The 14,250-nt window shown below is 34.2% G+C and overlaps 1 pseudogene across 1 annotated transcript; it reads right to left on the bottom strand.

Annotated features, from left to right (window-relative positions):
- Nucleotides 1-5,098: 5,098 nt before the first annotated feature.
- On the bottom strand, nucleotides 5,099-9,756 carry LOC147380891 (putative disease resistance protein At4g33300; annotated as a pseudogene). Its single transcript, XR_015174981.1, has 6 exons — nucleotides 9,317-9,756; nucleotides 7,964-8,378; nucleotides 6,941-7,261; nucleotides 6,176-6,444; nucleotides 5,965-6,067; nucleotides 5,099-5,901 (listed from the first exon to the last, which is right to left on the bottom strand). The product of XR_015174981.1 is annotated as a putative disease resistance protein At4g33300 (transcript).
- Between the last annotated feature and the right edge of the window lie 4,494 nt (nucleotides 9,757-14,250).

Raw genomic sequence — 14,250 nt, 5'->3', positions numbered from 1 at the left:
CTATTCTTTTTTGAGAGTATTTTTTAAGTATGATTATGTGGTTAAACCCACAACTTAATTAATAAACATATTATAATGTAACTTTAAAGTTCCGAGTTTAAATTTAGAATTTTTTTGAAAAACAACAATAATAATAATTTACTCCATTTCCAAGTTGGTTGTCCAAACACCAAAGTTGGAGATATGTACAATTCCTTAATTGAATTCCTATAAGGAATCAAATGTTGGAATTAATTTCAAGAGTTGTAACCGACTCCAACTCCAATGATCATGGCCTATGAAGTCATTTCTAGGGCCTATTTACAGACTTTAATGTTTAATTATATATTAAATCCCCTAAATAGACATAATTCAATGATAGTCCATATTTATTATTATTTTCAAATAAATTATAATTTTTTTTGCCTAATTTTGATTATTTATTTATATATGTCAAAGTCACGAGATCCAAAAGGATTAATCAAAACGATAGAAGAAGTACATTGCAATCCATGACCCAAGACAAGACTACGGATCAAAATCTAGATCCATTGGGCTTACAATAATCGCGGTGTCGAGATCTCTTTGGGTGGTGTGATGATGTTAACAGACATTGCCTCGAGATTTATGCAAATTTATGACGACATGATTTGTGACGTAATAGAGTAAGATATAAACTCTTTGTAAAACACGGAAGTTCTTCGAATCTATGAAACCTTTATTTAGTTTCTATAAATTAGAGACCAGAGCCAAATATCATTCCTTATCTTATGAAGTCATCCTCTCCTATCTTCTTCTACCACATTTCTTTTATTTTTTAGTTTTTAGGTTTTTAGTTTATTTTATGTTCAAGTTTTGTAATTAGAAAGAGATACTATCAGTTTTAGATCAAGATCAATAAAATAAGATTATTTCTCTATTTTGTCATCTTTAATCACTTATTTTCTTTTATTTTTGATTTTATGATTATTGTGATGATCTGTGGTTAGACCTCTATTAGAAAGGTCAATGAAGCCATGTGCAAGATTATTTTAATCAGTTTATTAATTTATATTTGTGTTTCAATGTTTACATGTGATAATGATTTATTGAATAAGGATCATCAGATCTGATTTGATTACTCATGGTTTGATGATTTATACTTAGATAAGTTCAAGCTAAATCATGCTAATTATAATATCATGTTAATCTTTTGATTTCATCTTATTAACTTAAATCACAATTTTCTGAGATTCTAATTGCGCCTAATAGAATTATTTCCTAATACGACAACATTAGCTTTGTTAATTAGATGAAGATAAAAATAAACATTGCTAAACTGATGAGATTATTTGCTTGTGTTAGATATAATTGATCTAATCTTTACATTGTCATTTTATTTATTATTCTTTTTATTATTTTTAGTTTAGTTTAAAATTCGGGGAAATTATTAAAAAAATTCACACACAAAAAAAATTGTAAAAAAATTAAAATTTTAAAAAATTATAAACACAAAATTTTTTTTTGCCCTTTAAGGGCTAAAAAGTTTTCTCTCCTATTTTCTCTATCTTTTTTTCATTTTCTCTCTCCTACTTTCACCTCTGTAGATATGAGAATGCTCATCTTTAAACCTCAATGCTACGTTGTTTAAAGTCGTCACAATTTTTTTTTTGAAATAGGTGTGAATGGACACCCAAATCAATTTTTTTGAAAAATCATTTTTTCTCAACATTATAGTGACTCTCATTCTTGGAAAATGTATGGTCTACCTAAAATTTAGTAAAATTGATTCGGTTAGAGAATAGGGAAGGCGTTTGGCATCACATTCTCTCCACCTAAAGTGGTTACCTTTTAGATTTGGCCATTTTTGAAAAAAATATCATACCAAAAAAAATGAATGAGATGCATGAAGTGAGTGTGTGCACATGATGTGTATGTACCTCTATGAAAGAGGATTTAATGTTAGTGTGGACATAAGGAATATCCTATAGAAGAGGATATCCCATAAATTCGTCATATTTTTATATGAGTTGGAATGTTGGTTTAGGATTTTAAAGAAGTTTCATGAATGAAGCTCCCTTAGATCCATAACCTTAATGCATGTTTAACTAGAAACTTAGTGTTTTAACCCCATCAAGAGAGTTACACAATTATTCATCATAGCCAAGCATATGTGGTGTGTGTGCATGATGTATATTATGATGCATGAGATAAAAGTGGATAAAGAAGGACTTCAACCTCCATCCTTACGATCAAATCGCCTTAAGCATTCCATGCCCAATGTTGAAGTTCAATCCACTCGGGATGAAGAAGGGTTCTCAATTACATCTTAAAGACTAGTAAAAAGAAAAGAAAAGAGAATGATAGGAGAAGAAGATGCAACTTAAAAAATAAATAACAACTATTATACCCACCTTGTCCCCTTGAAAGTCTTGAGTGAACTTGAGCTTGAGAAATGAACTTGAGAGTTGAAGGATGTAGTTGAGGGTTGAGAGAGTTAAAGGTTGAGAAATGAGATATGAGTAAAGATTTTGGTAGAGTTTTAGGTTGAGAGATGGTGGCTTGAAAGTATGAATTGTTTATAGAAAATGAGGGTATTTATAGAGTTTTTAAAAAAAATTTGTGAATAAAATGGTCCAATCCTAAAAATAAAGAGAATGAACATGAGGTTTAGGTTATTTCTTTTTAAAATTTTCATTTGTATAAGGGTAAAGATGACATTTGTGAAGAAACCCTAAAATCATTATTTGATCTTTGATTTTTTAGTAAATAGAGGTGAGAGAGCAAAAAGTACTTTTGGGAGGGTGAATAGGAGAGTAACATGTGTAAAGGTGGAGTGGTAGGTGAAAAATAAACCTTGGTTCATTTATAAATAACTTACAAAGCAAGGGTGAAGGTATATTTTTTAAATGGACCAATGAGAGAACAAAACTACTTTTGGGGGGGGTGAATAGGAGAGTGACATGTGTAAAGGTGAAGTGATAGGTGAAAAGTAGACCTTAGTTCATTTGTAAATAACTTATAGAGCAAGGGTGGAGGTATATTTTTGAAATGGACCAATGAGAGAGCTCCATGTATGTACTTGGAGATTCTCACCTTTTAAGGGTATGATTGGAAGTTCTCTTAATTTTATGGATTATTACTAAAGACCAAATAATCTTTTTGATTTGACCAACCTTTTTGGAAAGGGCATTCTTGAATTTTCACAAGGGGGAGTTGACTCTCCAATTAGATAATGCATTGAGTATTGAGAGCTTATGAGAGATCAGCATGGGTCACCTTTTGAGGGGATATGAAGGAGTGGGCTTAGTGTTGAGCTTAGAATGAACTTAGATTATGGACTTTAGACTTTGAATGTGGGTTAAAAGAATGAAATTGAATTTGGGTTAGAAGATGGGCTTTATCTTGGACCTTGGTTATGGTATAGGTGATGGATTCGGATTAGGGACAAGGTTGAGCATGCAAATTATATGACATGATGCATGTATGTAGGAAAATGATGCTACGTGGCAATGCGGGCCCGTGATAGGCTTGAGTTTTTAGTTGGAACCAATTTGAGAAAATTTAGATTTTCCTAACGAGTTCGTGCAAATTGGGGTATCTACAGCTTCTTTTCTCTATCCTTCGATTTCATTTTTCTATCTCTTTCTTCGTTTTTTCTCTCTTATTTTCACCTCTTTTCTCTCATATATTGATATCTTGATCATGATCAAGATCGTGATCGTGAGATCTTGATCTTAATCAACGTGATCATGATTATGATCGTAATCATAATCATAATCGTGATGAAGATTGTGATCGTAATCGCATTGTAGGACAATCATGATCACGTTGATTAAGATCAAGATCACGATTGTGATCTTAATCAACATGATCACAATCGTGATCAAAATCTCCCTCTTCAATTTATTTGCTGATCGATTATAACAACACGATCATAATTGTGATCGTGAAATCTTGATTTTGATCATGATCAAGATCGTGATCTTAATCAACGTGATCATGATTGTCTTACGATACAGATCACGATCACGATATCTTGATCTTATTCAACGTGATCATGATTATTCTAAGATGCGGATCACGATTATGATCATGATTATGATCACAATCTTCATCATGATCATGATCATGTTGGTTAAGATCAAGATCTCATAATCACGATCACAATCTTGATAATGATCAGGATCTCAATATATGAGAGAGAAAAAGTGAAAATAAGAGAGAGAAAACGAAAAGAGAGAGAGAGAGAAGAATGAAACCAAGGGAGAGAAAAGAAGGGAAAGTAGGACAGAGAAAATGAAGGAGAGAAATTTCCGGTCCTCTCCTCTGTACATTTTCGACCTTTAAAGGGTCGGAAAAAGTTCGTGTTTATAATTTTTTAAAAATCTAATTTTTTTACAAATTAAATTCTTTTTTTATTTATTATTATTTTTTAATAATTTCCCCTTAAAATTCCATTTGAATTAATTTTAAATCAGTTATTTTATATCTGATCGTTTTAAGTTAAAAATCATTGGATCATTGTCTTTGTGGATCAATGAAACTTAAATTTAAGTTTAGATTTTAAAATATAATAATACTATTAATACTAATAATCAACTCCATTTCCAAGTTGGTTGCCCAAACACCTAAGTTGGAGTTATGTATATTCCTTAATTGAATTCCTATAGGAACCAAATGCTGCTGGAATTAATTTCAAGAGTTGTAACCAACTCCACCTACTCCAACAAACTCTTGCTTCAAAAATACACCGAACAAAACATTCATTGTTTTAAATTGTCTCAAATGCTTTGGTCAAGACAGTTTCAATTTTTATACTGACTGTTGTATTGTTTGTAATGAGAGATTTTAACCTTAACAATCATTGGGTGTGGTGCTTATGATCCTGACCAGAGCCCAAGCGATGTTGAGATGAGTCAACAATGCTACCTCAAAAATTACCATAAAACATAGATGATGATGATGATAGCGATGACATAAAATATTATGTAATAATACATTACAATAAGGTGCATTGAGATACACCAAAACATAGATAAAAAAATTAAATTAGATTAGTTCAATATAATGAATAAAATCAGACATAGTAGGATTTATCTCAGGTAAATATTTCATATAATTATTCTTTATATAAATTCTATTAGAGTTCATTATATCACATTACACAATAATATAGTCATAATTTTTTACAAGGATAGATACATAATGACAATTAGATACTTCAATATTTCCTCAAGAGTTAAGATTGTGACTTTGAAGATCAAATTGGTAACCAATTCAAATCGTCGCTAGGCACTTGTATAATTAGGCTCAGGGAGAATGGTTTCTACGTACTTGTATATTCAGATCAGGGAGACACATCGTGAGAGCTTCCCATTGGATGCCCATTTTTTCATCACAAAAAACATACTTTAGATGCCTCAGATTCATGGTTGAATTCGGCAATCGTCTCATCATATAACACCATCTCATGTCAATCTTTCTCAAACTGCATAATTCACCCATCCCTTCAGGCATGCTCTTCAATCCAGCACACCCAGATACATCCAATAACCTTAGCTTGCCAAGTTTTCGAATTGAGTCCGGTAAATCAATTAGACCCACACAACCTCGCAACCTTAGAACCTCTAATTCAGTCAAATCTCCAATCTGTTTGATTAATGAAGATAATTTAAAACAGTTGGTGACACTGAGCTTCTTCAGATGCTGGATCTTGCAGATTCCTGGAGGCAATGCCATCAACAAATAGCAAGAGTCTATGTCGATCTCAATGAGATTTGAAAATATATAGTTTATATTGTCGAAGTACAAATCAAACTTAGAGTCACACTTAAATAGAGATATTTTCTGCAAATTCTTCAATGGCTTTGTGATTTGGGTAAGGGAGGGAAGCCAAAGCATCTCTAACCTTAATTTCTTTAGTTGGGATAGGTAACCAAGAGAGGACCATTACCATTGACTTAGTCCTGGGACCCTATTTCCATGGTTTGAAATCATCAGAACCTTCAAATTGCTCATTTTCTTGATTAACATGGCTAAGGTGAAGTTCACTGTTGAGAAACTCAACAACATGACCTCTACTTCAAAAAATTGCATCTTTTCCCATCTAGAAGAACACATTTCGTCTGCAAAATATACACCATAAGTCATGTTGCGCTTAAGGGATGAAACAACAATGAAACACTTTGGTATAAATGAACGACGATGACCAAACCTGTGTGTAGAAATTAAGCAGGCACCAAAAGGTTGGTGATCTTGATCCCTCCAAGTCTTCGGAATATTTTCTCTTTGGTCCATCATCAGTCTCTTCCTTTGGTTTATGTATTGATGCTCCTGATTCTTATAAATAGCCAAATCTCGGAGAACATCGTGTTGGGTAACAATTAGATCATTAAAGTTTCCGTCAATCTCCCCTGCTTCTTTTCTGATGAACAAAGAGAGACGTGTTTCTTTAAGATATATGTAGATAACACCATCTCTAACCTGTCGGTTGATGAATACAGTGCTAATAGCAATCAAGGAAATATGATCGATTGAAATTATTCATTTATAATAACACATCACTTAGGAAATTTTGCTAAAATTGTAGTCATTCTCCTGGTTAATACTGAACTAGAAGGTGGCAAAAGAACTTATTTGTAATTTAAAATATTGATTAAAAGGTTTTTGAAGATTACATAATAAATAAAAAAATGACACTTTTGTACTTTTGAAAATTAAGCAACGTGAATAGGTTACAATTTTCTTGGTTTTACCAAAATGACCCTGATTATATTAAATTTAAAGATACAAGTGGGGACATTAATGGCCACTCAAATTTTGGTTCCTAACCACTTGTACTGCAACTTCTCTTATTATACTAGTAAAGATATGTATGTTATGTCAGTCTGTAATATCATCAAACAATGAAAATCATTTGTAGCAAAATATGGAGAAGAGTAACATACCCAGCGCTTTTGTCCAGATTAATGAAATTTCAGGAGGATAGTTCAAGGGGGTTGACGAAAGCATCATCTTCAGATAGTTCATAGAGTCCAACCCAAATGTCTATAAGAACATCAGTGGGGATGCGTTGGTCCTTAGAAAATAAACCCAAATCCAAGAAGCATTCTCGAAGATCATATTCTAAGAAATCTAAACTGGATGCAAGACATTGCAAAAGTTCCTTTTGTGTGTTGAAGATGGAGGAGCCTTTCCTCAATATACTCTCTGTGCTTCTCCACTTCCTTGCAGGTTCTCCACACAATGAGAGAGCGATCACCTTAAGAGTCAGGGGTAGTCCCTTGCAACCTCTTACTATCTATAATTTGATAACAATAAAGTAAAACCTGTTAATTTCTTTTTGTAGAAAACATATAAAAAAAACAGTATAAACACAATACAAAGGAAGGGAATCACTAAATATTAATTTAAATAAATCAAAATTCAATACTTATCAAAAAGATAAATAAATAAATTCAATGCTCATATTTGCAGGGGTCGACCTTTTGAATTATTTGAAACATGTAACCTTTTCAGAAAACAAGGTATGTATGTGTGCGCATTTGCTCAGTGATGAGTGTATGGATCCCTGCATGCATGTGCATGCACACATTGAAACATGATATATGGAAGGGCATTACTTTCAAACATTAAGTTGAATAAATCAAAAGTTTGAAGTGCCCATCCCACTTCAAAATTTCAGTAGAACCCTCTCCTTTTGATTACATCTGGTATCTTCAAGAAGGTATCCCAAATATTGATAAAAACTAGGGACGTGAAATAAATACAAAAAACCACATGTCATGTTACGAGGGTGGTTCTTCCAAAATTTTGAAGTGGCAGGGCCGCTTCATAGTCGGACTCTGTAACATTTTGTTCAGAAAATAAGATAGGCACGATGTGTGGATCCGTGCATGCATGTGCACGTGTGTGAGTATTGTGTGGTTGATACCTAAGGTTAGAGGACTTGATGTACGTAGATTGTAAGCATACATGTGAGTATCAGAGATTAAGAAGGTACCTCATTCACACAATCTTCATCTACATCTGACCTCTCAAAGTTTCCGTTTTCATCTTGAGGGAATGCTAAGTGACGAAAGAGACTCATAGAATCTGAGTCACTCAACATTTTCATAGAATATGTAGAATCAAATGTTTTATATTCAGTTCTCGATGTAACCAGTATCTTATATCCTACAGTTCTGAACGCAAATTTATGAAGGAATGATTCTAACCAGACATCATCCAGGACCAACAATATGGGTTCTCCTTTTTTCTGCTTCATCAGGCATCCCAGCTGCTTCACTGCATCCTCGTCATTTTGAAATTCTAGACACTGATTTCCACTACCCAACCGTTCAAATATCCCCTTTACGATCACTTGCATTTTAGGCGAGCATGAAATGGTTAAGAATATGATGTTATCCTTGAATCTTTTTGTACAAAGAGAGCATCAGAAAGCTATTTAGTAAAACAGGAGAAAAAAAAAAAGAAAATAACTTCGTGATAATCATAAATTGAAATGGGCATAACTTCACGATCATAAATCAAAATAACTATTACAACACCAATTCGAAAAGTATATGACGAGCACTCCAACGCGGAGAATGCCAAACGCCATTAACCACATTCATTATCACGAAGAAAAAAAAAAGGCTAAAAAGTACCACATCCGAGGTTCAAACCCCCTTGAACCCATACTTCTTATCCTAACCACTAATCTATCTTTACCTATATAAAAAAGGGCAGTTTCAAGGGTAAAAATGCACTTGGAAGTCAACTCTGTTTTAACTATTTCTGGGTAATTTGGAGTCTGGATTTGTTTAAGAAGGGCATTAGTAAGTATTCTAGCATTAGTAGAAGAAGTTTAGACGAAATTGAATTTTTTTAGAAAGTTTTACCATTTAAGAGTAGTAGAAGTGGAGCCAAATTACAAGTTTGGAAGTCTATTTAAATGATTTTAAGAGACAAGGTCTAAAATATCGTATTGATTGAATGTTTTGGTTTATGAAAATATTGATATGGTATCGATTGATACATACCTAAAACATTCAATGTTTCATATTGGCTCGGCTGATGCCGATACGTGTCAACATATACATTCTGATACTTTAAACCATAGTGAGAGATACATTTTGCAACATCTGGACTATCAATAGAACCTCATCTTTCTAAGAATAATTCTTTTGTTTTCTTTGTGGATTCCAGTTTCTTTATCAAAGATGAATAAAGTGCTCTTCTCCTTCTTTTCACCACGATTCAATTGTGCATAAAATTCAATGTGAAAATTTTTTATCTACTAAGGAAAACCAACAAACCATAATTTAAAAAAAAAAAAAAAAATGTTGTTCGAAATTTCAAATAGATAGATATACCTTTCACTTGTTCGTCTCAACAAAGCTTAGCAGCCAATGTAGTCTTCCCAGATCCACCAAGTGCGCACAATCCGATAATACTCACATCGTCTCTAAACAACTCCATCTTCAATTCTTCAATTCGCACATCCATTCCAATAGAAAAATTAGGGATTTCAGGAACTGCACACCGACAATTGTTCTGATCCACCTTTCCATTCACAACACTTGTTTGCTGCAAATGGGCCCAAATCCGTTTCGTATCGCTCCAAATCTCAACGTTTACCTTCAAAGAAAAAAACCCACGCAAAGAAACATCCAAATTTTCCAATCTCTTGGCATACCGATACTTCTGGTAGATGTTGAACCCGTTAATCTTCAAGCATTTACAAACCAAATCCTTCCCTTTCTTCAATTCTGAAATTAAATTATCGATATCAGTATTTAATCCTCCATCTAACAGTTAAATCATTTCGATTTTAGGAATTATAGTTTCCAGAGTAGATTTGAGTGTATCCATGGAGGATTTGAAGGAGGAGGTCTTATCTTTCGCATCTAAGATTGCTTTCAACAGCTCGCTCACAGCTGCACCTACCGCAGCTCGTCTACTACCAACGGCATTTTTAATTCTAAATTAGGTTGTGTTCTTCGTTCGAATGTTTAGGTTTTCTAAACGGATAATGCAAGTAACACTAGATCACAAAATCTATTAGACCGCACCATACCCCGATTTTTTATCTTCTCCTTAGAGGGCCTTGAGTAGCATACACTCACATATAGTACCTGTTTGGGTAACTAAGCTCTGGTAAGTATTAAGTAAGGTCCTTGACAAAACTACTTAACTCGGGCTAACCTGAACTCTACCCGAGTTTAGAAGCTCAACTTTAGGTTGAGTTGAGCTTGGGTTACAGACTTTATCACTTGAGTTGAGCCGAGCTCTACTCTCCAACCCGCTTAGGTTGTATCCTTAAATTTTATTTTTTTTGCAACACGCATTCATGGAACAATGAGATCATAATTTTTAGCAAATAAATTGAAAATGAGATATAAGTAAGCTTTAAAAGGGCCAGCTTGGTTAAAACCATATGAACCTATCGATAGCATGACTTGAGTTCAAAACTCATCTTGTCAACTAATTATCGACCACTGACCTGCTCACTCATAAGAAAAAAAACAAATCTAACAAGCTTCCATTTGTAGAATGTTATATAAAAATATAACATATAACATACAAAATAATACATCATTCAGATATAGGCAGATATAGAGATGGGTTTGTAGCCAACCCGTATCCGACTCAAGTCAAGGGACATCAACCCATATTTTAATTTGGATATACTTGAAGAAACCAAATCCTCTAAAAATTGGATTCGGATCACTCGAACCCATATTTTAAGCCCTACATGGCACGACCTCACGTCGCATAATTGTCCCCTGTTAGGGGTTGTGAAACAAGGATGATGCCTGGCTGATCTGAATGACGCAAATACAACAGATGAGAAAGCCTGAAAATGACTGACAATAGAAATATGGGATGTAATCCTTGAGAGTATGGAGAAGAAAGATTAGAGGCACTGCTCTGATACCATGTTAAATTTGGGAGTCCAACTCAAAACCAATTGACAATGGTTAGAGAGGCCTAGGATCTTATAATGAGAGAGACAAGGCAATGAGTAGTCCGATGTGGGACTAAACTCAACACGACCAGTTATGCTTTTTGGAGTAGAATGTATGGCAAACAAGAAACGTGTTGATGAAGTGAGCACAACAAAATGAGAGAAAGACATCCAGATGGATGAGTGGACCAGGAAAACAAAAGATACAATTATAAAACGAAATCATTCATGAAAATTAGGAATAACCACAACAAGTGATAAAATAAGGGAAATTCGTTTGAAATGGTTTTGTGAGGTGCAATGAAGACTGATGATAGGACCAATGAGAAGGAATGTGTAGGTTGAAGTTTCTAAAAAGAACATAAAGAAGGCCAAAGAGGATATTGATCGTGGAATTGATATAATATACAAATATAAGTGAATTATGTAAGCACATAGAACTGAATCAACATCATCATGAGAAGTAAACACTGATTTGACAATAGAAAAGTATCTTGATAGTTAATCCGAAAACTAGTTTGAGTAAAAAGTTTTGGTGAAAAGTAAAATAGAAATTTTACTAGTGACAAATATTAACGTTAATAAGTTCTTTACAAGGGCATATGTTCAATGTTCAGTTCCATTTCCGAATGATTCAGCCGAACGTTCTGGTTTCGGCTGAGACCAGATAAAAACATTGACACTGAAACAATGAATGTTCCGGATTGTTTAGGAATTTGGTCAAGACCATCTCAGTTTTTCTCATGATTGAATTATAACTTGAGATTTTCATCAATTGATTAAAATCAATGTCATCTTCATTATCGAACACTTCATCGGTGGTCATCTTCTCTTACCACTGCATCAAGGACATCTTTTATTTTTTTTTCAATTTAATCACAAAATTCGAGATTTAATAGTGAAATTTGTAAAAATCGCGATTAAATCTGTGAAGAAAAATGCCATGATTTAATCACAATATTTTCAATAGGTCATAGATTTTGGTGACTATGCTCGAGAAGTTCCAAGTTGATCTAGAAGTTTCCAATGCTACAAATGACATAATTTCTAAGACAAACAAATGTGGACTGAGGATATAAAGACTCTGTAGGTAGATTACCAGTGGCAAGCCGATGCTTAAGGCCCTTCAAAATTGTTAAGAGGTACACCTATACGGTTATAAAAACAAAAATGAAATTAGTTACACAAGTTAGGATGAGCAGCATTGAAAATGGTCTTGAGTTCTACAAATGAGATTGTATAAGCCTGACAAATTTTCAAGATAATGACAAAATAAAAGCTAATTGCTTTATAACTTACTCGCTGACCTCGAATAAAGAAAAAGAGCATGGGTTGTATTCTCCAAATCCATCGATCAATGAACATAGGTTTGAGCATCTTCAAGTATCACTACTGACTCCTAGATTCTATACAAGGCTAGCTCTCAAAAAAGAATCACGAGGAAACTGCAAGTATGTTAAAACTGGTGAAAAGACTTCCATGTAGGTGTAATTCTAGCTGCAATTGCTTCTCGATAAACTGTTAAGGCCAAAGATGTCCTGCAAATGAATAAGGATTTAGAGTTACTTTGCAGAAAAGGAAGTATGAGCTGAACAATCTCATAAATATTAACAGCACAATCAAATAGTATGCTCTAAAGTTGAAATAACATTAAGCAATTTTAGAAATCTACTTCCGACTATTAATTTAACATTAATATAAGACATTGCAATCAGGATTCAATGCTGGACGAGGAATGGATGGAATGTGTTTATTGAAGGCTTCAATAGTCGTAAGGACTTACGTTTTGAGTAAAGGGATGTGAAACCATGTCAATTGGAGCTTTCTATGCTATTTTCTACATAGGATGGGTTTCGGTGGGAAATGGATTAATTGGATGAGTAAATGTGTCTTCGGCGTCTTTCTCTATTTTGGCTAATGGAAGCCATGTTGGCTTCTTTAGAAGCTCTAGAGGAATAATATAGGGTGATCCTCTTTCCCCCTCCTTTTCAATATTGTGGTGGAAGCGTCGGATAGGATGTTTTTACATGGCACCTTAGTGGGTGCTTTGTCTAAGTTTAGAGTCTCTCAATTAAGTAGCACCTCGGTGGGTGCTTTGCTCCCTGGGTCACACCTTTGAATCTCTATATGCCCCACCACATAAAGTGGTTATATTTAACTGACGTACACATGTATGGTGATTGGTATGTGCAGCCCGCCAAAGTAAAAAATAAAATATCCATGGTCAGGGGCGGAGCCAGGATTTTCTTGTAATGGGGGCAAACTATGATTAGTTGTATGGTTGAAGAACTTGAAGATGAATGGTTTTGAAGAGAAATTCATAAGTGTCAGGTTAGAAGTTGAAGAAAATGATATTTAGGTCATTTCCAATTAGTATATGAGAAGGCCCGGTCAAGAGGCAATGTCCTCAACAAAAAATTAAAGAGGGGTGAGGGGGCAAAAATTGAAAGGAGGTGAGGGTGTGGGGGCAAATAGGGAGAGAGGTGAGGGAGTGGGATAAATGGGGCATGTAATTAGTTGAAAATATAGGGGTGTCTCAAAGTTCTGTGGGGGAAATTGCCCCCACCAGCTCCTTACTAGCTCTGCCCCTGTCCACGGTACTAAGGGAACACAAGTTCAAAAAGTTCAAATGTCTATAAGAATAGAAACGGCAATCCTTTGGTCTTCAGAAAACAAACCCAAATCAAAGAAGCACTCTTGAACGTCACCATCTAAGAAATCTAAACTAGTTGTAAGACATTCAAGAAGATTTGTGTGTGTGTGTGTTGAAGATTGAAGAGCCTTTCCCCAATATTCTCTTTGTGCTTCTCCACTTCAAAGTATGATGCTGTAACATATATTTTTTTTTTTTAAGAAAACAAGGTAGGCACATGGTGGGTGTGTAGATCTATGCGTGCATGTGCACGTGTGTGAGTGCTAGTATTGTGGGGTTGATACGTAAGGTTCTACGTGGAAATGGACGTATTCCATACTACTTGATGTACGTAAATTGTATGCATACATGCATCACAAATAAATAAGGTACCTTCTCCACACAATCTTCATCTGACATCTCATAGTTTCCATCTTGCGGGAATGCTAAGTGCCAAAAGAGACTCGTGGAATTTGAGTCACTCAACATTTTCAATGAATATGTAGAATCAAATGTCTTATATTTAGTCTTTGATGTAACTAGTATCTTGTATCGTACAGTTCTAAACACAAACTTTTGAAGGAGCGATTTTGACCAAACATCATCTAGGACCAACAATATGGATTCTCCTTCTTTCTACTTCATCAAGCATCCCAGTTGCTTCACTGCATCTTCATCATTCTGGCATTTTAGAAACTGATTTCCA

The sequence above is a fragment of the Akebia trifoliata genome, unplaced genomic scaffold (genome assembly GCF_017979445.1).
Source record: "Akebia trifoliata isolate Shusen 1 unplaced genomic scaffold, ASM1797944v1 Contig00900, whole genome shotgun sequence".
NCBI lineage: Eukaryota > Viridiplantae > Streptophyta > Magnoliopsida > Ranunculales > Lardizabalaceae > Akebia > Akebia trifoliata.
Note: the sequence above shows the minus strand (reverse complement) of the source record. Positions and strands in the feature narration are given on the sequence as shown.